The sequence below is a fragment of the Aphelocoma coerulescens genome, chromosome 3 (genome assembly GCF_041296385.1).
Source record: "Aphelocoma coerulescens isolate FSJ_1873_10779 chromosome 3, UR_Acoe_1.0, whole genome shotgun sequence".
Classification (NCBI taxonomy): domain Eukaryota; kingdom Metazoa; phylum Chordata; class Aves; order Passeriformes; family Corvidae; genus Aphelocoma; species Aphelocoma coerulescens.
This window is the reverse complement of record NC_091016.1, coordinates 6,791,709-6,815,153: the sequence shown is the minus strand read 5'-3', so window position 1 is coordinate 6,815,153 and position 23,445 is coordinate 6,791,709. Positions and strand designations below refer to the sequence as shown.

Below are 23,445 nucleotides of genomic sequence, written 5' to 3'. Positions count from 1 at the left end.
CGGGAGCCGTGCCCTCATCAAAGATGGCCGTCCGCTCCTACGTCAGCAGCTTTTAATAGCCCTCCCCGGCGGGGGGAGCGGGAGGGGGCAGAGCGGGCCGGGCGGGTTTGAGTCATCGCCGCCGCACCGCTCCCTCCGCCGGCCCCGCCGCCTCCCGCAGCCGCCCCGCCGCCGCCTCCCCGGGGCCGGGGTCGGGGCAGGGGGCTGAGGGCGGCTGCGGGCGAGCCGCCTGGGCAGGGGGGCAGGGGCCCTCCCGCAGCAGCGATTTCCTCCGCCAAAGGGGTGGTCCGAAGAGGGTATCCCTCTGAAGTCCCCGGTACTCCATATATGGCCAATCTACGTGGGCTTCTATTTTTATGTGTGAATTCTTCCTTCTTTCCCCTCTTTTTATTTCTCAGAATATCCTGCCAGGGGTCTAGGTGTGTTAATCTGTTTATTCTCCCTCTCCTCCCTCCCCCCGCCTAAGTCGGAGGAGCCAAACACAAGGAAATCCATGGTTAAGGGCATGTGTTTTAACTCATCATTTGAGGGACAGGTTCAAAAATGAGAGAGAGAAATTAAAAACAATGCCTAGGCATGTATATGAACACACACACACAGCACAGTGAGCACATCCCACTGCTGCCAAGGAAGGAAACGGTAACTCTGTTCCAGGAAAGTGTCTGGCTTATTTATCATGAATTAATTAAAATATTCATTCTGAGCGTACCTAATTTGGAGTAAATGGAGCTGTCTCCAGTGTGATTTCTAATGGGGAGGAAATCCTTTCATTTCATACAAAACTGCGTATGTTTGTAAAATTTATCTCTTAATGGGGATCTTAATGAAGGCTGGGGATTGCAGTCGAAGTGCAATGCTCTCTTTCGTAACCTCAGTCATCCTTTCCCTTTCACCCCACAAGCCTTAGTGCTTTCATTTATGGAACCACCCAGACCAGGAGATGAGCAGCGATGTCTCCCTCTTCCCTGTCTGAGCCTCTCCTGCGAGCAATAAGCGAGCACTGCCTGTGTTTAACTCTGACACCCTGCGTGCAGGCTTTTCCAAACAGTTTGCAGATGACAGAGTCAAAACATCAGTTCCACATTAGCGATAATTCCATCCTCATCCTCTCTTCTCACCCCCCCTTTTGCCAAGGCGAAGAAAACCGGAAGAGAGCGAAGGCGATGCAGCTGTATTTTGGAGCGCGTTCATCTCGTGTTATGGTTGTATGGGCGTGGGGGAGGGACGGGGAGGGGAGGGAGGCGCGGGGGAGAAGGAGAGAGAGAATTGCGGGTGATTCCTCCTCCCCTGCTCTGTAGTTCCCCACAGAAAAACGTGACAGTAGATCGTGCTTTGTGAGTCTCACCCTCTTCCTACGAAAATATGTCCTTCAGTCTCTTTTGAAAGGAAGCAGTCAAAAGTTTGCTAAATATACGAAAAGGAATTCTCAGTCGAGAGGGGCTTCCTGCTGCACTGGAGTATCTAATGAGCTGTGCACACGGAAACCTCAGGGAAGGAGAGAACCTGTCATGTTCACGGGCTGTAAACACAGCCTGAGATTAACACTGTGCAGACATCCCCGCTCCAGGTAAGGGATCTGGAACAGCAGCCTGATTGGGAAATGGCAGTTTGGGAAACAAACCTTTCCTGGCCGGCTCCCGCACGGGTTAAACGTGCCCAGCGCTCGGGTTAGGTGTGCACTGCAGATGGCAAGAGGAATCCCAGAGTGAGCCCTGCTCTGGAATCCGGGCTGTCCGTGCGCAGGCATCGTGCGACTTCCTAGCACACACGGAAAGTTAAAAAGGAATTCTCAGTCAGACAGCTTGGCTGATAGGTGCTTTAGAAATAAGTATGATTTTCGAGAGAGCAATACTAGTACTTATTAATAATTCATATTAACGGTAGATAAGGGAAGAAAAAGAGAGATTATAAACTGTTGTTTTGGCTAAGACACCAGCAATGCAAAATGCTGGCTGGGTTTGGATTCAGCCTGATAATACCTCGGAGAAGAATTTCAGTCCATTGGATACCAGCAGGGATGAATCTGGCTCCTTGTATCGAAAGTTAGGGAGGAAAATGCAGTGAAGGCAAAATAAAATGCGGCATAACTTGGGGAAAGAGATGTAAGGAATGGTAAAAGGAAGAGAAAGCAGAGAGGGAGTGGGAGGAGGATAAGAGGTAGTTCTCCAGTGAGAAAACTGGGTTCAATTTAAGATTCGTTTTCCAGCTCTGCTGCAGCAGAAATCACTTAGTTTAATAAAACAGTATAGGGCAGGATCATTAAATAGATCACAAACATCACCCAATAAGCTTAGTAGGAAAAACTACCTTTCCTACAGTTATTCTGAAAATGAGCGAGGGAAGGGATGGATCCTGTGTTGTTCAGGAATGTGGATGCCTCTATGCTGGGAGATGCAGAGGGGGGCAGGCTTTTGCACCGCAGCGCCAGGATTTCTGTCGCAATAAGTGCTACTAAGCAATTTTAACTGATTCTTTAGCATCTTTTGAGGATAATTTAAAAAAAAAAAAAAGGAAAGAAAAAGCACATGGGGAGTTTATTGACTCTATCTGATAGTACTTGAACACTCATTTCACACTGTGTACAGGGGAGCTGTGAGAAGCAAAGCCTATAAATGAAGTAGGAGGAGAGAGAAAAACAGGATTTGGTCTAAGAATGATTCAGCTCCTTCTTAATTATTCAGGCAAACATTCAGCAGGCTTAACAACCAGTACCTGTGGGCACAGTCCATGAATAATGAGGCAGGGAACATGCTCTCCTGCATGAGAGCAGCATGATGTGTGCTCCCACATTACCAGGAGCCGGAGAAGGGCAAAACAGGCAGAGGTTTAGAGGGGGACAGAATAGCCCTTGTTTTGTCCATGGTTTGAGATCTGTGGGCAGTGGAAGCTTCCTGGTTGCTCAGAGCATCACCTTCAGCCTCCAACTAACACCCCTGTGTGCTGCAAAGCCGGGCTCTGAGGCAGCCAAGTGAGGGAAACACCAAAATGCTGACAGTGCCACCAGATCCTGGATGTTATTTCCTGATCTCTCTTAGAGTCAGTTGTAACACAAAGACTGCCTTGATTTTCTCCACCTTCCTCAAACATTTCCTTTTTTTAATTTTTTTCAGCAGAGAGGGAAATATCTACTTTATCCAAGTGCTGCTCATCTGTGCCTCAAGTATGTGTCTGGGAAAGAAATTGAACTAAGCATAAAGCAAATAAGAGAGGAAAAATGTACCTGCTTTGGCACTGAACATTTCCCAGCCTCTCTGGTTTCTGCCTTTTCCCAGGCTGAGATGCCAAGGCATGCCCCAGTCTGATACGGGCTGTGCAATAAGAACAGTTTGAGGATGGAGTCCTTTATGCAGAACTCCTAATTACCTTCTGTCATTCACTGCTCTTTATGTAAGTCTGAATTTTGACCATCGACAGTGCTTGCATCTATGTGCCCCAGGCTGCTTCTGATTAAATTTGAGAGAATGGCTGGGCCTAATTTTTGCCTGCATTTTCAGGATCTCTAGATACGCAGTTAAGCTGCGGGCTTTTTTAAGGACCTGTCTATGATCAGGTGCTCCAGTTTAGGCCAAGCCAAGATTCCTCTGAGACTTATGTTCAAAAATAGAGAGATTTAAAATATGATTGTAACAAAAAATCCTCGGAGATGAGTCCCCACCGATTTCCTGATCACTCTTTTAGATGTGCAGGGCCAGATCCCCAAAGGTGTTTTGGTACCTGGTTCCTGACTAGTTGCTTAAAGATCAACCAGGGCTTTTTGGTGAGTCTGGGTTCCACTGCTGCCCCCACCTCCCCCTGCCTTGGCTGGGTCCTTCTCACAGCTGCGCTATAACTGTGTCACTTCCTGCAATGCCAGACTTTAACATCTATTATCCCATATGCAAAGGAGTACTAGTCACAACATAACCATATCTCTGAGGATTATCATCTAGCATGGAGGTAGGACTGGTCTGAGGTCTCCAGAAACCTTGACAATAGGAGTTTTAGGCCCAGCTCAGCTTTCATGAGGAGAAAGCTCTGCCCAAGAGTAACAAAGGTATTGGACACAGAGGAAAAAGGAGTAAGTCCACATGATCTATATTTTATAGAGGAAAGAGGATATAGAAACAGCTTTCTCTGTGTTCCTGTGACTGAGAAAGCAGGTAAGGATTAAACTCCAATTTTTAATTTGAAACAATCCTGATTTAGTAAAATAAACCATCATCAGATTTTAATTCCCTTCCTCTGCATGTAACCTTAATTTGGGAATCATTTCAGAAACCTGCCTAAAAGCTGAATTAAGAAAGGACAGAGGTCCCACAAAGCAGGGCACAGGCTTAACTGAGAGATGTGAACATCAAATCATGGTACAACTCCTTCTGGCTGCTGTGCAAACCCAAGGGCATCTAAAAGCACCAGCCATTTCTGTGTGATCACAAAACACCCAACACTCCTTCAGCTGCACTTCTGAGCACTGCTGGCACTGGCTGGGTGAGGCCTGTTTGGGTGAAGCTGTGGTCAACCAGGTGTTACGTTCAAGCCTGGGAAAAGGAGATGTCAGGCCCTTGGAGCCCAGCTCAGGCTGCCTCAGGCCATGGGCTGCAGAGCCAGGCTGGAGCAGGGAGCCTGAGCTCCCTCCAGCCACAGCGAGTCGGTGCCTTGTGCGCACACAGAGGAGTGACAGAGGCATTTTCCACCTGTAGGAACAGCAAGAACAAGGATGTGGGACAAGAGTTTGAAATATGCATTTTCCAATCTGGCCTTTTAGGGCTTTTTCAGTGTGCCACCACTGTTAGGTTTTACAGTGTGCTGAGTAAATTGACTGCTGTTCTATGCTGCAGTCTCCAGTTTCTTTTGCCTAACTTTTCCGTGAGCACAAAAACACAGTGGCACACACCAATGTATTAGCACACAATGTCATTTACTTGCAATTCCCCATATGATTTTAGCCATGTACTCTGACCATTAATCTTTAAGTGAGTGCAAATTAAGGTGCTGGTTTAACTCACATTTTCAATGAGGTTATGCTTTTGGGGGATGTTGCAGTTTACAGGAAACACAGGCTATTTAAAACTGGGACTTTTGGAACTGAGAAGTGCAGTTCTCTTTGTGTGCAGACTTTGAAATCAGTGGAGCTGTGATGAGTTCAACAAGGTGGCTTGTGATTTTTAATAACCCACTTGGAGGTGAGGGTATGGCTGGTCCTTCTTTTATGGTTATGATTGTCAACTGCACAATACGTGTGCTTGTTACAGTATTTATTGAATCATTTTTGAATGCTGTGAAGTGGCACAAAAGTACTAACTTAATTCCACTTGTGCCTGATTATACTGAGCGAGGTAAATGGGATTTAAGAAGGGAAACAGAAGCCTCACTAATCTTGAAGCAAAAATGTAAAGCAAACCAGAACGCCCCTTCTCCTCCCAGATACGGGTTTCTGTCCATAAGACAGACAGCCCTTAGGGTCCCCTACAGAGGTATTGGTTCTGGGCCATTAGCTGTCACAGCACATGGTGAAAGCCACAGCAGATGAGGATCTCCTAAAGATGCTGGCCCACACCAAAATGAAGGCTAGAGCTGCCATCATGGTGACTTCCTCCAACTTTAGCACATGTAATACCAGTTGGGTCTTTTACAAGGAGAAACATTGGCCATTTCCCTGGCATCCTGATGTGTCTCCCACCCTCACCTGTGAGGCAGCCTCAGCTAATGAAAACTGGCTGAGCTCTTTTGACCTTAACTTTTTGCACCTGATTTGCTCCATCCCGACCAGGATGTGGCTGTGGCTGCACCCCTCTCTTACACAGGTAAAAGGGCTGGTGAGAGACAGTTGCTCTTTTGTCATGAAACTTCCCTTGCACAAACTTTGTCCTGGAGAAATGAGTTTGTAGCTCAAAGAGGAGCTGTAAGCACCAAGTTTTTTCCTCTCCTTTGCTGTTTCCTCTCCTTAGAGTGTGTGGGAAGGTGTTGACTGTTAGTGGGTCTAGTTCCTGCTCTTCCGTTAAACTGGGTCATCACAATTTACCCTCCTACCTGCTGTAAGGATTTGGGTTTTTTTCCTTCTCTACCCTTTGATATTACTCTTCTGCAACTCTCCCTCTCCTCCCCTTCATCCCCTTCCCCCTGTTTCCTCCTTACACTAAACAGGAGGAAAGTGGGTCACTTCATAATTGCTCTTCTCTATTTCAGAGAAACCCAGAGGCACAAAATGGAACAAACAGGTAAGTGTCACTAATTCAGGGGTGCTTTAAAGATATTTTCCTTTTGGATGTCTCCTGGGCTTGCTTCACCTGCTCTTTTTCCTTTGCTTCCAAACTCCTGATGTAATAACTAGTGCTGCTGTCTGGTTGTGTAGCTAAAATTCAAGTTGAGACTAAGTGACTTGGGATGCTGAAAGTAAGCATATTGCACATTTTCTTCTCCCTTCTATACATTTTTTGGTTCAATGGAATGAAAAAATTTTATGAAGGGGATTAATCGTACTTCAATATGCCAAGGAGGGAGTGATTCAGTGTTGATGCAATAATTTGCAATAACCTTGGGCATCCATAGGAGTGATTCAGAAAAAGAAGGAAAGGCTTCCTCACTCATTAAGTCTTTTATCTGTGATCTGCCTGCTACACAACAGGACTTTAGATCATCCTCAGTTAGACAAAACAAGAGATGTGCAGTCCAGTCAAGCATACAATTCTATTTTTTTCTTAATGTAGGCACAGTCCCAGGGATACTTTTGCCCCTGAGGCCTTATTTTATCAGGGCCATTATCTGCTGCTTTCAGTGAAAAACTTAATGTTAAACTGAGTCCTTCTCTGAAGAGAGAGTTGGAGCCTGGTTCCAAGAGTGGTGTTAGAGGATTTCTAGGGTTAAGAGCCTCAGTAGCTGAGGGTGAGGCCTTTGGCAGACAGGCATAATGCTTTTATTCATTTTTTTTTCCTGAGATTCATGGTTTACAGATCCTAGGACTGTACTGCTCATCATTAGCTTTTACACCACATAGATAATTAATATGGAGTATGTCAGACAAATGGGTTTGCTTTTCCTTATAGAGCCCATGAGTGTTACTGCCCATCACAAGATATTATTGCAGGTTTTAGTTTTGACTTTTGGATAACACCTTTTGCTCCAGTTTTCACTCTGCCATGCAAGAAAATGTTCTCTCTCCTTGGCCAATCCTCTTGCTATTTGCTGTGCAGAGTGGAGGATGAGGCCAAGCTCTAGAAGAAGGGCAGGGACCTGGGTTTTGCTCCTAGCCTGCATATTGAATAGCTGTACCATTCTGGAAAAAGTCACTTCCACCTTGAAAATTGGTGCTTTGGGCTGAGCTACAAAAACATCAGCCCCCCCTGTGAGCACTGCCTGGCACAGTCCTTGATGGTGTTTCTCAGAACATGATGCTCTTCCCCTATTGAAACGGGGGTTGAATCTGTCTCTGCCTCTCTTCCTGTTGCTTCTTCTTCCCTATTAAGGTTGTAAATATTTCCATCTTCATGTATTGTTTACTATACATCTGTCCAGTGGGACTTGGTGCTGCCTCTGTAATCTATCTCTCCAAGGAGAGCCTGGAAAGCCACCAGGGCAACTGCCTGGAGAGGAGGTTTCTGTTTGTTAGGCAAAAGGAAGGTATAAGCTTGCTGATCTTTTCAGAGACTCATTTCTGTCACTAAGGGCTCTTGGGAAAGCCTGACATGTCTGTTTGATCTCTGCCCAAAAAGGGACTACATCAGACAGGGAACCCACTCCAGGAGAAATGGCAAGTGTTCCTCTGGGCCGTGATGTCAGCTTTGTCACATGGATGTGCATCTGAAATAATTCAGGTGACTCAGAGAAGGCCAGGTTTATTCTGTACAATGGGACTGAGTTTTAAGATAGACCAAATATGTAGCTTAAGGTGTTAACCCTTTTTGTTCCTCAGATTCCTTGTACATTGCAGTAGGTTTAAAATTGTTCCTGGCAGTATTCCTCAGCCTTGTTTGAAGCAAAAAGGAGTCTAATGCATCCTTGGTCTAACAGGAATACTCTCTCTGAGGATTTATGGGTCAATGTCTTCAAATATCTCTAAAATGGGAGTGAAAACTGCCCTGGTAACTTCCTGAGAGTTATTTTGATTTCCCCTCCTAGTGTTCTGCAGATAATTTATGGTTTTTTAAATTGATAAACTTGCCGAAAATTACAAGTGAGGGAAACAAATCTGTCAAGGACTCCTCATCTTCTGAATGTGGAGTGTTTTTTCTTCCTTCACTCTCCTAAAAAACTTACAAATGTTCAAAATATTTTGAGAAACCAGTGCTCCTCTGAAGAAAAGTGCTTCTCAGCCTAATTCTTGCCCTTGATGTATTCAAGGTGTTCTAAGGAGTGTTCTTTGACCTGCCTGTTTCTAAAATATGCACAGTTATGGACTCCTCTTGAGTAATGAGTGAGCCTTGCTCTCACATGAGGTATATGCATAATATGAAGCTGCATCTGAGGTGTCAGTTTACTGCTGAATCTACATTTTTCATGCAAGTACCGAACACTGGAGTGTGATAACACTTGACCACCTGCACTGCTGTGAAGCCTGGTCCTGGTGTGGCAGGGGGTATTATGGGTCAGGCCTGGGTGTGTTGCCGTGCTGAGGAGCTGCTTTCATGTTGCCTGATTGAGGTGTGCTCTTGCAGTGTAAGAACATGAGAGGAAAGCACTGGAGAATGTGGAGACCTGATCCAAAATTTCCTGTGGGCTTTAACACAGGTCTGCAGACAGCTTTGGACTGAGGGATGATATGGATTCCTGTCGGATCACTTATAAATAGTTCCCTAGAGATTCTCTCTTATGCAGCAAAAATCCTCATTACTGGAAGACTGTCTGAGCAACCCACCCACCAGTCAGACTGCAGCTCTCACACTTGCCAAAAAAAGAGACCCTTTATTAAGAGGAGTCCCTCAGAGCCAGCCCAGACCACAACTGAACACCCTCAGGTGAGGATGAAACTTACCCTGGGACCTCTGTTAAGCCCATTACAGCCCTTATCAGGCTCATCTGCCTTTCCAGATCCTCTCAGTGCCTACAGCAGTGCTTCCTTTCTTGCTGTGGGCCTCAGAGCAGGCCTGTGGCATTTTTGTCTCTGACTCATGTCAGAAATGCTTTTGAAAGATGTCCAGAGACTTGGTCTTACTCATGATCTCCCCACACCTTTCCAAGGTGAAGGGATGGAGTTAAAAGATGACTAGAGAAATAATAATCTATTTTAATTGTTTATTATCTCATTTTTTTAGAGTGGATGCTACAGCTGAAACAATGTAATGTTCCTCATGATCAGGATCATCCAGATAACAGCGAGATTAAAATAGGCCTTTGCCTCTGGCATTCTTCTTGCTCTTGTGGTCTCAAAAGATGCTGAGGATTGCTCTGCTGGGAGCTGGGCTCTTAGTTTGGCTGAGGCTGAGCAGAGGAGATGGGGTCTCCTATGTGCCTCTCTGCAGGCAATGTGAGCCTTGGTGGAAGCAAAGGCACAAGGTAAATGGAGCTGATGTTCCCTCTGTGGTATAGGGTTAGAAAAGGGACTGTGTGGCCCTTTGTTGCTGATCACCTGGGAAGTGAGAGGGGCTGTATGGGCCTTGGAGCACCCCCAAGGCACAATGAGCTGCAGGGAAGCTTCTGTCCCGCACCTGACCTCACCATGATCTGGATTCATGGTTTGCTATTTGACTTTTCCTGCACCTGGAGGATGGAGGTTAAGCCTTTGCAGTATGGCTGCTGACCAGTTATTTTTTCTACAGCTCAAGGAAGGCCAAAAGTAAGGTTTAATGTCTAGGCTGATTCTTGGCTTCTGGGTGACAGACTGCTGGGACTTGGCTGCTTGTATCAGGCTGAGGTTTGTGCAGGAGAGCATTTGAGAAGAGGCAGGAAGAGGTGAAGAATTGAGGATGGAGCAGAGTCCTGTATGAGCAACTGAGTTGGAGCTGTGAGGTCTGTCTGATTGCAAAAGGACAGCTAGTCAGGAAAATTCTTATGGTGTTTGCCATGACACAGTGGTTGGGCAGGGGGTTGTGTGTGTTACCTACTCAGGGACTGGGGTGCTAGTGCTGCCTCACTTGATGTGCTCCACTCTCAGCTTTTGCCTTGTCCTTGCCACAAACTTTGTGAGCACTTACCTGTCAGGGGATCTCAAGCAGCCACCCAAGTGTTTTGTGGGAGTGGATTATTCCTGGGGTGTTTTCAATCACACAGCACGCATGCAAACAAGATCAAGATGTGCTGAGGTTTATATCTGACTTGTTTGTAATAGTTCAAAGATCAGGGGAGGCTTCTGCCTGCTCCAGAAGCAGGCAAGCAATGTCCAAAGCCATATGCAAGATGAGTCTGGACATGAAAATAGCTTTGTTGCAGCTTGTCTTTTGTGCCTGCTATGCCACTGTTGAGGAATACATTCAGGGCAGGTAGCTCAGGGTGATGCTGCAGATTGAGCTCTGGAGGGGTCAGCACCAGTTCAGGGCCTCTTGCCCTCAGGCTCCTGCCCTCCTCAGCTCAATCTGCAGCTCCACCCTGGGCTACCTGCTCTGAACATATTCCTCAATAGTCCGGATGCTCCTCCTGCCTCCCCAGCCTCACCCCAGTGTGACGCAGATCTTCTGGCTGGCAGAACAGCAGGGAGCAGAGTTGCTCCTGTTCCCAGTGGGCAGGATCCTTGGAAGGCAGTGAGCTTTCATGGAGCTGGAAAGGTCTGCAGGGAAGACCCACAGAGGCTAGTTAAGATCTTCACTGTCAAGTCTCTTCACCCAGAGGGTGGTGGGGCACTGAACAGACTCCCCAAGGAAGTGGTCACAGCACCAAGGCTGCCAGAGTTCAACGACCATTTGGACAACACCCTCAGGCACAAGGTGGCATTCTTGGGCATGTCCTGTGGGGAGCCAGGAGTTGGGCTTTGATCTTTGTGGGTCCCTCCCAACTCAGAATACTCTGCTTCTGTGATTTGATTTGGTTTCTGAGTGTCCCCTTGCTCCTGTGAGTCACCTGGCATGTGGCCCTGATGCCTCACTGGATGATGCTCTCTGTGTCAGCACTGGAGCCTGTCTGCAGAAGGAACCTTCAGCTGATCCCAGCTCTCCTGCACAAAAAGCCCAGCAGGTTGGCAGAATCGATCATGCTAAGGCAGAAATAGCTTTGTGCTGGAGCCAAGGTCCTTTCAAGGTAGGAGTCCTTCATTTGGGTGATTTTAGCAGCACCGGGCTTGTTGGTAATCTCAGCTATTTGAATTCATTGGGAGTCCAGCCCCAAATACACGGTACTCAAGGAAATTAAAAATAATCCCTTTGGAGCACATATTTGCTTTCTAGCTCTCAGCTACTTGAAAGCTGTGCTTCCAGCACTTACACCTCCAGCCACAGCTGGTAGAAAACGGACCAGAGATTGTCACAGTACAGAGCTTGGCAGAGTAGGAGCTGCCCTGCTGGTGTCGGGGGAGTTGGATCATATGCTGCCTCCTAAGCTTTGGAGGCTCCTCCCAGGAATTTTCCATTTTTTCCCTGCTCCCCACACATGTGCTTCTGATAAGAGCCAGAATGTGGCCCTGCATGGATAGGGCAGCATTGCTGTGCCCTCTTGTGTTGGCCCAGGGACCATCCAAAACCTCCAGCTCTTACTACTCTATTACATAGATGACCATTCATAACACAGCCTTATTCACATTGAAAGCTGGAGAAACTTCTGGGTGTGCTAAAGGTACTGGAACTTTTCTCTTTCACTTGATCTGCTTGGTGACGTTGATTGGTTTTGCTGGGGGGAGGGTCAAGGCTCTGTACAATTTGTTGTTTTTATCTTCCTCCATAAGCAGATAATAATTAGCACAGGCTGAAGGGAGGAGTAGCCTGCATGTATTAATATCTGGCATGACATTTCCTTGTGGAAATGGAACTTACCTGTATGAAGAGTCAGCCCTGGCACTGTTTTCTTCCCGCATATAGAGCTTGGGATGCTGCCATCCTATGCAGCAGTCCCACTGCTTATTTGGCAATAAGCAAGTGAGGCCTTGCCTGATACTGGGTATGAATCCACAGTAGGGAGGAATTCTCCCACACACTGCCAGGGAACAGATTTATTGCCAGATATCCACACACGGTGCTGAATTCACCTAAGTCCCCTCTAATGTTCTATTTTAATTGCTTGTCTCAGCCAGCTGATGATAAATCAGACTTAAATTTGCAGTGGGGATTTGGAGGGTAAGGATTGAATGAGATTTTATTGATATTATTGCAAAAGGCCTTTTCTATCTTTTCTGGGTAAATGAAGTCTATCCTTTTGGTTGTATTAAAGATCTTTCAGAACCAATCTGCCAGCATCCCTCTCTGCACACTGAGCAATCACTGTGCAGACTACTGCATCCCCAGCCAGCAGAATGCTGCGTGCTGGCTGGAGCCCTCAGCTCCACCTGCCTGCACTGAAAATCAGACTGCAGGGAAGAACTTCTGCTAGAAGCCTCTTGTTTTCTCTTTGTTTTTGTGGGTTTTTTTAAAACCCATTCTGTAGAGCTAAACTGCAGTTTTGCAGTGCTTGTGGGCCAGCATCTGAAGAGTAACGAGAAGCGGCGTGTGAAACAGTTCTCCCTCTCTTTCAATGCAGGAGAAGTTGCAGGCCATAATCTGAATTTTTGCATTACAGTTCAGCTACTGAGTTTTATAAATTCCTTTTTTTTAAACATTCTGTAGAAATTCTATATTTTTCTTTCCTGGTATATAGCCTTCTCCAGGAGGGGCTTTTGGCAGTGGTGGGTGCATCATAATTTGAATGTAACACTGTCAATTAGAAATGAACATGGCAGCAGTGCCTAAAGCAAGACAAATCCCATCTTCTCTTGTGCTATGTAATATATGTAATGATGAAGCTACTCATGCCCCAATGAGTTTGTGGTCTAAAATAGGCAAGACTGGCAAAAGGCAGTAGAAAGTAGCCAGTTCTGGTCTCTGCTTTCAGTAAATTTTCCCCGTAAGTTGACAACTCCAAGACTGTGCAAGGTAATGGTTATGATTAATCCAAGAGACCTGGGAGGTATTTAAATTTAAACTGCTATGCTTCAGATCATAATTCAGACTCTCTCTGAGGAAGAAATTATTGATTTTGATCTTGATTTTTTTCTTTTGTTGCTTGAGACAGTCTTGTAACTGCCTAACTGGGGAGATGACGGGACGATAAAGCAGTGCATGTCTCCTCATTCCAGATCCTCCTTGGCATCTGGGGCAGGGCTGCCACCAGTGTGGTATGGATAGATGTCCTGTGATGGGCGCACGTGGTAGGACAGTGCAGCCACTGCTTTGCTAAATGGCCTTGCAGACACCATCCAGGATGTGGGCAGTCCCTCAGGTAAAGATGCAGCAGCACATCAGAATAGGGCTTAAAATAGCAATTGGAAGCAGTTTCGTGGTGGGCAATAGCTCAGGTCACACAATAAACACCATGGATTTTGGGCAGTGGACAGAAACATTGAGGAGTCTCCTAATGGCCCTTGAACTTAAACCATCAGATTTAACCAAGACTGACCCATGGGCTTCAGAACCCAAACCTGTGGAGGGACAGTACTTTGCTGTGGCAACTCTGAGCCAGTGTGCAGACTGGGAGGCCTGTGCCAAGAGTCATGATCAATTTTTCTATCAGCTTAGGGGCTCCAAAAGGCTGCTTACATGGATCACTGGGGTTGGGCTCTGTGTAGATAAGTATGTGTAAGTGAAGTATCAATAGGTTAATGTAGATGAGGGAAAGGAAGGAAAGACAACAGCCAAACTAGGCAAGATTTTTTGGTAGGAAAAGCCCATGCTAATAAAGGCGTGAGCTTGATTCACAGTTTGCAAAACAATTTCCAAGAATCTGGTTTGGCAGGACAAACTGTTATTCACTTATATAACATTTTTTTCCTAATTGTATAGTATTTTCCATTGCTTGGTCTGGCAGTATTCACATGAACCTGTTTGGGTGCTGAGTAGTCAAACAATGTAGATGAACCCCTGAATTCTCAGTGCTTACTGAGACCAACAAAGTACAAACTCTTTCTGATGGCTTCCTTCCTGGGACAGTGAAACAGGTCCAAACTGCCTTCATTCTCTGTGGAAACTGAAGGGCAATGGGAAGAATGAGGTAATGAGATTCCAGTTCTGCTGCAATAAGCTTTGCAGGTAAATCTCCCTACATGTGGATTACCTTTTGTGATCTGAGAAATGGTGATTAGATTTCTCTCTTGAGATCTAAAGCCTTTGTTTTCATCGTTCTGTATATCTTGACCGGAAGATGAAATATCCGATCATTGTGTGCAAGTGAAACTCAGAGCTCTGGTTTGGGGAATCCACTTGTGTACTGCAAAGTTTCCATTTCTGTTCTCCCAGGACTGCTGGTTATGATTCAGTGGACACAGCAATTATTTTGTCTTTAATTTTTAAAAAGTTTGAGTTAGGATCTCAGTTCAATTTCTATTTTGTACAGCGAAAGATGAGAGCTCTTGACATATCCCAAGATATTAGGAAATGTAAAAAAGGTGGAGAACAGAAGTGTATCATAGAAGGTGAAATGTGAAAATTTTGAGTGGGGATGTGACAGTATCTTTCTGAGTAGGAAGATGGATGTTCATGTCTGGTTGTTTTTGTACAGAAAAATACTGGGGTCTGGGAGAGAGCAGGTGAAGCAGGAACATGCTTGGTTTTGTCTGCTTAGCCCTCATTAGAAGTCAAGCAAAAAAAAAAAAGTATATTGATATTGTGGAATCCTCAGATATAAAGAAAAAATAGCAATGGTGCATTCATGGAGGGAAAGAATTTGGGGGAAGGGGGAGTACCTGGGTGTTACCCCTCAGAGGTGGAGGCAGAGATTGGTCAGAACAAGTATCTTAGCTTGGCTGTACAATGGTACGTTAAAAAATAGGTAAAAATCACTGCTTTGTTCTCTAGAGGAAGGCAGTAACTCATGAGGGGACTTTTTACATCTGGACTCGCTACTTTTTTGATGGCAACCTGAGATTTAGTCTTCATCTTCCACCAGTTTAATGAACTTTTGAGACAGAGAAATCCGTGAGAAGAGGAATTCTCTGAGCTGCCATATCAGAGCACAGTGACAGGGACTGTCCTGCTTGGGCAGAGGTTGCAATTTCCTCCATGAAAAGGAGAATTTGTACAGCAATGGTCTCATCTTCTCTCAGCAGGAGGCTGGAGAGATTCAAAGGATATATTTGTGGTGAGTTATTACAGCTGTTCCTCTACTGTGAAACACAGTATGGTTAAAAGGCAAAACATTGCATAGCCTGGGACTTGTGGGTACTGCTGTTGTCTTTCCATGTCATTTTCATCCAGGCTTTGAAGCCTGGTGTTTGATAGGGACTGTAGCACATTTCCTACAGTGCCCCAGGGAAACGTGTGAGACACAGCAGTGATGGTTACGAGAGCAGAGGTTGCTTGGTGGCAGGTTTATTGTTTTCAGGTGGTGCATTTTGCTCTTCCATGAGTCCAAAACAACTAGGAATATTATACTGAAAATATCTTGAAGCCTGCCTCAGGGGACATGCTGACTTCTTCATAAGACACAAGGGTGCTCTAATGAGAAATGATATAAACAGTAGATAATGGGATAAAAATCCCAGGTGGAAGTGAGCTAAAACTGTAACTTGCCCCATTATCTCCTCTTCACTTCCAAGGTGTGATTTATTTGATGGAAGAAGTCCAAGTGTGTTATATTTGCCATTCTTGGAGCATGTAGGCCGAGACCGATTTGTTGACTTGTGTTAAGGGAAGGGATTTGCTTTAGTGTAACTTGTGCTGTAGCAGCATGGCCTAACCAGCACCAAAACTCAGGTCAGAAGAAATAGGACTGTGTGTACAAGAAGGCCCTGCTGTCCTCATTTTTTTTTTCAGAGAAATAAGTGCTTTTCAGAAGCCTAGTGGAAATAAATAATGAAAGGGGTACTGAGATCAAGAAAAATAATCTGTGCTGACATTTCATCTATGGATACTTGAAATACCACAAGAATCTGAAATCCACTGGGGGAAACGAGTCTGAAATGACAGGGCTGTGCAGGAGTTGTTCCGAGAACTGGAGGAAGACACAGAGTTAAAAATAAAACAAAGCAAGGGAATATGCTGCAGTAACTTAGCCCACTCTGTATTGCTTTTGTATAGGTGTGGGGGAGAAGGCAGGCAGCAACTGGCTGCTTCAGAAAGCCTGTCTTTATTAAGTCAAATTTCAAAAAGCCAAACCAGTCAATATGAGGTGTAAAACCCCTAAGATCTCTTCTTCTGATGGTGGAGCATGTATTTTTCCTCCTTTTCTTCCCTTGCACTTCCTGCCCCAACAGGAGAGAGCCCAAGTGACTCTTCCTCCAGCATCATTTTTCTGGAGTCCTCTTTGGTTCCCAGCATACACAACATGGGAGAAACCAATTAGAGGCCTGACCCTGAACGAATTCTTAGTTGCAGGTTTCAACCCAGTATGAAGGGGACTGATATTATTATTGGCAGTTGCTAACTGGTATTGGGACAGAATCACTCTTAAGTTTACTTTCTGGGGAAAATCTATCATGACAGCACCTATTTCTGTGACCTCTGTTTTTGGCAGCTTTCTATTTGTTCGTGCTTTTCTCTGCAGTGCTCTTGGGGTACCCAACACAGGTGTCTGTGTTCCCTGGGGTCCAGCAGAGCAGACCACATGGATTATTCCGGTTGCAGAGTCCTTGGAAGCAGTGTGGTCTGAACAAGCCCATTGCTTTGTTCCCTCTTAGAGCAAGAGAAGCCCTTTAATCCTTCAGGTGATGTTCCAAAACACAGAGTATTGAGGATGGGAGGGATATAGACAGACTGACAAAAAGATGCTTAGGAAAGGAATGATCACCTTCCTGAGGAAGGGATGTGGGGTTGGTTTCTGTGTCACTGTTCACTGCCAACGTGTCTCATCCTAGTCTTCAATCCATGAAGTGAGGAGAGTTCCCTTTAGCACTAGGCCTCTCCCAGAGCCAGCCAAGGCTGGTAATGAATCTTTGTGTGGTGTGAATGCCTTTCAATAACCTTCAGATAATTTCATCAATCACTGAATGGACACCAATGACCTGGGACAGCTGAAAGTGTTGTCATGGGTGAATGATCCCACTCCTTGTTACCAACTCCTTTCAACACCTGTTCCCTTTACAGAGCACCCCTGCATTATGACTTCATAGAATGTATAGAATATTGGTATCCTACTGAAAAGAGGAATGAAGATGCTGGGATAGTTTGTGTGCTGGCTTTAGAGGAGCTGCATAGATGGCACTGAAGGTGGGTTATATTGTGTCTCTGAGGGAAGAGACTTGATGGATTGGCTCCTCACTTGTGTCAGAAGAGATGTTGAAAGCCCCTATGCTGTGTAGGGTACCAGGGCCTTGTGTTTACACACAGGTTAGCTGAACTCCAGTCTCCTCTTGCTGAACCAGATCTTAGCCCCTAGGCCAGACCAAAACCAGTCCTGAGAACCAGCAGAGTGACAGTATCAATGTTTGACATCTCTTTCAGAGGACAAGACTGATAAATCTGCAGCTTTGTCTGGGCCTGAGGCAACCAAATCCCCAGGCATGGTGGGCCAGTGAGGCTGAGCTTTCCAACCAGCCTGGAGCCTCAAATCTTCAAGACAGCTGTGTCTATTCCTGGGTCTAGTTTGGTAGAGGATCTCGAAGTGCTGGTGTATGTATGTGGATGTAACTGCTGTTCCCTGAAGTTACCCAAATTCTGAGGATCTGACTCACCTACAGGAAGCAGAGTCCCAAAGGCTACTGTCACAGTAAATTCCTTAAGTGTCTACAAGATGTATTACCAAAAGCAACCTCATGCTGCTCCAAGTGATGGTTTGAGGGTGAAGTTCAGCAGTGCCCTTATTGCTCACCTGGGCCCAGGTAAATGGTGCATGTGGCAGGTGAACACGCTTGTCTACAACTGCACTTATAAGAGAGTTTCCCTTTTGCCTTTTTAATAGTTGTATTAGCCCTGTTAAGGGGATGGCAGTGGATTTAGCAATATTTTTCCTTTTTTTGCACCCTTACTCATGTCTGCCCATGTGTTGGAGCAGCTGTCCTGTAGGGTGGTGAGAAAATGTGCAGGTAAATATTGATTATCTCTTTGCAGTAATTCAGAAAAAGACAGCACCTTACTTTTCACCTGCATTGCATCCCTTCTCTCAACTGGATTGGTTCCTGAGGAGTATCCTTAGGAGAGAAATCCTTACATATGTAAATGAAATGGGCCTTTAAAATAGGTACAGAATTCCTGATAAAGGATCCCCAGAGTCCTATAACCATTTTGCTGCCTTCATTAGTGCCTAAACAACAGGGGCTGTCGTGTGGGGGAAGGAAATGAGGTGGGAGGCAGCTGATGAGAGGAGCAATGTACCCTGCTAACACAACTCATCTGAACAGATACATCCAGGACCTCTGTGTCTCCTTTCACCCACCTCATTCTAACCAACCATGTTAAGAAGGGAAAAAAAATATTTAAAGCTGTACGAACCAGAGTCCCATGGAAAAACAAGATCAATATCAGCAGAGCTGGTGCTGCTACAGCTGGGAAGCCCACACAGCACCAGGATCAACATATCCCTGCCATGTGGCAGCATCTGCTGCAGCCCTGCCTTGGCACAGGTTCCAGTGCTCCTTTGCACTCTTCTTTGATCTGGTGCTGTGTTCAGCAGTGGGCACTTGATTAATTTTGTTTTCCTAGTGCTGGGGGGAAATTATGTGCAGCTGGAGGGGGAGGAGGAGCTTGCTTTAGACATCAGGTATGGGGAGATGCTACCTGTCCTTATGGATTTTCTGATTCTCTCCAAAGTGCAGCACTTTCTCCGGAAGGAGCTAATCCTGTGAGACACTGAGGGCCACCACGGCACTGACACGTGAGAGTGTTTTGAGGCCAGCAGTGCAGCACAGTTCACTGCAGCCTCAGCCCTCTCCTTCCCCTTCTGCTCTGTCAAAGCCAAGGCTGCTTTTCCTGCAGCACTGCCCTTCTGGCAACTGTGAATCTCTACTGTTTGCCATAACCTCAGTCTATCATCTGAGGATGCAGTAGTTAAATAAAAGTCTGAGCTTCTGCAAAACAACTGTGGGAGTCCCTGAGGCCACCGACGCTGCTTATTCCTCCCCCGGAGCCCCAGGGAGCAGATGCAGGGACTACGTACAGGCTTCTGAGGACAGCGGTATGAAAGCAGTTCGTGCAGTGGCCAGCAGGCTCCAGCTCGGTTGGAAACTGCCTGGTCCTGCACCAAATGCCAGTAGGGGGGATGGATTTCTCCTCGCCTTTCCTGGTTTGCAAAATTCATCCATCTTGTGACAGAAATGGGCATGCAGGGATCTCTTTCTGATTGAAAAATCCATCAAGATAGGGCTAATCCTTTAACCTAAAACTGACTATTTCCAGTAGCAGTGGTTCTTCCTCACCAGGATTTCTTCATCAGTCATTTCTCTGCTGCTTTCAGGAAGACATCTGCCTGGTCATTGTGATGGAAGTTGTAGTCTTTGCTCTCTGGGGATGGTTTCCCCTGAGTGGAGTATTGGTTCCCTGCCTTCCCTAAGGATAGTGTTTGCCTGCTTCTTGTTTTCCTCCCTGAATGCCTGTTTCCAAGGGAAAGTGCTGGTTTATGATCCACTCTTGCCAAAGCCCTGGTGAGGGCGGTCAGAGCCCTTCCCAAACTGGTGACGTGCCCAGGTGCTGTGGACTGCAGGCAGTGACTGCTGCTTACCCGGGGTATGCTTTGGGGCTTCCAGGAGCAGCAAAGCTCTTCTGTAAACTCCAGCAGAACACAGGCTTATGTTGAGGTAATCAGCATCCTTGATCTTCTCCTCTGAGACCCGGCAGTTAGCTTATTTGCACTCTGTTGTGGCAAAAATACAAAGAAAACAAATATGAAAGATTATTTAATGAACTCTGGAAATGAATAATGAATACATCATCTTTAAGTGGTTCTTCAGGCTGCTACAGAGTGCTATCCTGAGATGTGAGAGCAGGAATCTTGGCTAATACAAAGGAGGGCAGTCATTTGGTTCCTGAATGAACAGCTCACAGGATGAATGGGACAGCTAATTGTTTCTTGAAGCAAACTTCTCAGACATCAGCGTGTCTAAGAAGGAAGGAGACTTGGCAGTGTGCTGAGCCTTAATTTTTAAACAGTGTGAAAGATGGGCTTCACTTACCATTGCTTTGAGTTGGTGTGATGCCCCTGACTTCACAGTGGAGAATTTGTAGCCCTCATGTATCACCTGCCTGGCTATTTGTTGGCACTGCAATGAGAAATGAAACACTAAGCAAGATTTTCCAGCAAGACTACAATTTTCTGGAAGATGCCATGCTGATAGAAAAGTAGAATATATGACTGACTTAAACTGATTTGTTACATGTCTTGTGTTAAACACATTATCTTTGCCATGATGTCCTAGCTTAGTGCTTATCTAAAAGCCAAGAAAGCTGTTTGAAACCTTAATCTCTTGGGAGATTGGCTCACATTTCAAATAAGTTATACAGCATTTTTTCCTAGACTGAAAAAATTCAGGTTGGACTTCAATTATTGCTTATAACACAAAAGGGGTTTAGGATAGCTGTACATTTTGGGTTTGGTGTCCCTTGGAGTCCTTGGTGGATAGACTCATCATAGTGAAAACACTTTAGGGGTGGATGACTCAAGAAGTTTCCTTTTTAGAGCGTCTTTAAAATAACTTTCTTTGAATGAGAAAATCAGAAGGATTCTATAAAAAAAGCAAATGTGTATTTCAGTATGGTGTGAGTGTATGGATAAAAAAAGCCAATGTAAGAATTAAAAATTCAGGAAAATTAATAGCAAAGGTGCAAAGTTTTCAAGTTACCCACAAGGAGAAAATGTGCAAGCAGCCAGCAGCTCAGGCTTATCAAGGGAACTATTTATTGTGGAGGCATCTTCCTCATCTGAGGCTTGCAGAGGTGTCAGGGGACTGAAGTGGAGGTGGTGGTGGTTGGTGGTGTGGGAGCCATGTTGAGGATCAGAGTGCTGCCTGTCTTAGTCTGCTTAGCCCTTTCTGCCCTGCCCTTGTGGTGCTGTGCCCGACCCCCACGATGTGATAGCTGGGTCTCTGGAGCTTGGATGAGCAGTTCCCTACAGGAGGAAAATTCCTTACCGAGGCTCTTCTCCATTTCCACTCTGTGAAGCAGGCATTGGTTAGATGGTGTGGAAGCAGGCACCTCATGTAGGGCTCCCTACATGAGGAGCCAGATGTTAGTGGCAAGTGAGTTTAAAGTAAGCTCTTTACTGAAGTGTGTGTGATGTGAAGAAAGTTTAACTTTTATTTTCACACTCGAGAGACTATTACAAACCAGTAAACTCTTTGGTGTGGCACATGGCTGGTTTTGCTGTGTGTGAGACACAGATGTGGTCCATAACCTTCCTTTCACATCAGTTTGCATCTAGCTCCAAGATCAAGTGTGGTTTTCTTAATTCGCTCTTCCCTTACAATTCATTTCCCCCAGCTTAAAAATTAAGGGTTACATTTGTGTATTGTTGCACCTAAAGACAGAAATTTGAATTTTAAAACATGTCAGACATCTCTTTGAAATTGGGAGCTAGATCCCTAAATATCTTTCGAAATCTGGAGCTCTGCACCAGATGGAGAATCGGCACTTAAAGAATAATTTCATGAAGGAAGTGGAGTGAAATTATTTCCTTTAGCAAATAGTTTCACAGCATGAAGAAAGAAAGCAGAGCCAGCATCTTGCACAGGGAGATCATGCTTATTCTCCCCCTCTTCATGCCCCTTTCCTAGGGTTTTGGGGTGGGGTTTTTGTGGGTTTTTTTCCCTATGAATGCATCCAGGCCACATCATGGCACAATGTATGGAATGTGCCAAACTAGGTATTGGTTGCTCTCTTGTTGGTATCAGTTGCAGGTCAGAGTGAACACTTTGTGTCCCATGAAAGGCTGAACCCTTTTATGTCCTGAAGTGATTTGAGAGTAGATATAAATGTCACAGATACACTGAACAAGAATTACTGGCCTGCGGAATTAGTCCAAGATAATGTCAGAGGCTCTCCAAGGCAGGCTGATAATGTGGTGTGTCAGGCTTATGTAACTGGATATCTGTACCTGAGGTTATGTGCAAATGTGGGGGCTGCAGCTGGGGTCAACACCCCAGGAAATGGACAGGAAAGTCCCATCAGCTGCCAGTGTCAGAGTACCAAAGACTGGCAATGTCCCTGGTAGGGGAAATCCAATCCCTGATCATCTCTGAAGACCATAGTGACACTGCAGATTGTCAGGAGTTAGTCCTAATCTAGACAGCCTAGAAGAGATCTCCAAGGTTTCCTTATCCTCGATGCTGAGGATATGTGCAGTGTGCAAGTAAGCTTTTTGCAGTGTCTGGGAGGGAAATGAAACTTTCTAGACAGGTGGAGCTCATCAGTTTTCAAAAAAACAGCTTCTGCTTAGAGATCAAACAACTGCCATATGGTGTTGTTTTTTCCTATAGCGCAAACATATTTAGCTCTGCCAGGAGAAGTCTGGGGAACTGATTGTCAGTGGCCACATAGGATATGGCTAAACTTGGATTAAAACACTACCAAGGTATGGAGCAGCTTTGGAGAAAGGAGCTGAATGGCAAGTGTGGGAGGGAGTGATGCAGGGGGTCACTCAGGGAAAGAGGTACTGCTCGATTTAACATCAGTTTTATTTTTTGAAAGCCTGGCTGCTGCAAAGATACAGGTGTAAAAAAAATAAATTAAAAATTCTAGAACCCTTTATATAACTAGACTCCTTCACCAAGCTCTGAATCAACATTATTTCAGTTTAAAATAAAACCCCAAACAAATAATTGCATGTTACTGCTCTCATTCTTGGCTATAAGATGAAATCTCATTAGGAGCTGCAATAACAGCACATCTAGGAGCAAAATTTGGCTTAAAATGCTTTCACTTTCACAACACCCACTTTTCATTTGAATGTTCAAAGTTGCTGCAAAACATTTTTGAAAATTAGCTATTAGCTACATACTGTAGTAATTTTTCTAGTGACAGCCATTTCACAGAACAGCTACACTGTAATAAACTTTTTGCAGTACCTTAAATTTGTCTTGTTATTGTCTATCAAGTGTTGTTATTGCTAAACTTGTTCCAGTGCTGACTCAGTTGATGAGCATAATTTTACCATGTAGGCAGTCCTAATTCGTGATGATCTGGGGTTTCACATAGTATCTAGAACCTTCCTCAAAAGCCATTTTGCAAGTGACTAAGACAGCCATGAAAAAAGATCTTTGAGCTTGAGGTTTGTGCTATAAATGCAAAGCAGCATTTATTATTTGGGCTTTACAAATGCAGTTTTAATTTTGCCTTTATCAATACTTCATTAATAAAGTGGGCCATGTAGGAACCGTTTGTTTCTCTGGGCTCCCAAGGAGCTTTCTGTGTCACATTAGGAAAAGAAAAAAAATAAAGCAAAGCTTATAGCATTCAAGACAGCCTGAAAAAATATTTTTCTTTTCCTTGGCCTCCCTTC

At 45.2% G+C, this 23,445-nt stretch overlaps 1 long non-coding RNA gene across 2 annotated transcripts in view; it reads left to right on the top strand.

Moving 5' to 3' along the window:
* The first annotated feature begins 5,789 nt into the window (after positions 1-5,789).
* LOC138107585 (uncharacterized) overlaps positions 5,790-23,445 on the top strand; it is a 30,453-nt gene continuing 12,797 nt past the window's right edge. For both annotated transcript variants that reach the window (XR_011149626.1, XR_011149625.1), the window contains exons 1-2: positions 5,790-5,881; positions 6,166-6,197. This is a non-coding gene — a long non-coding RNA (uncharacterized lncRNA). The remainder of the gene's footprint in view (positions 5,882-6,165; positions 6,198-23,445) is intronic.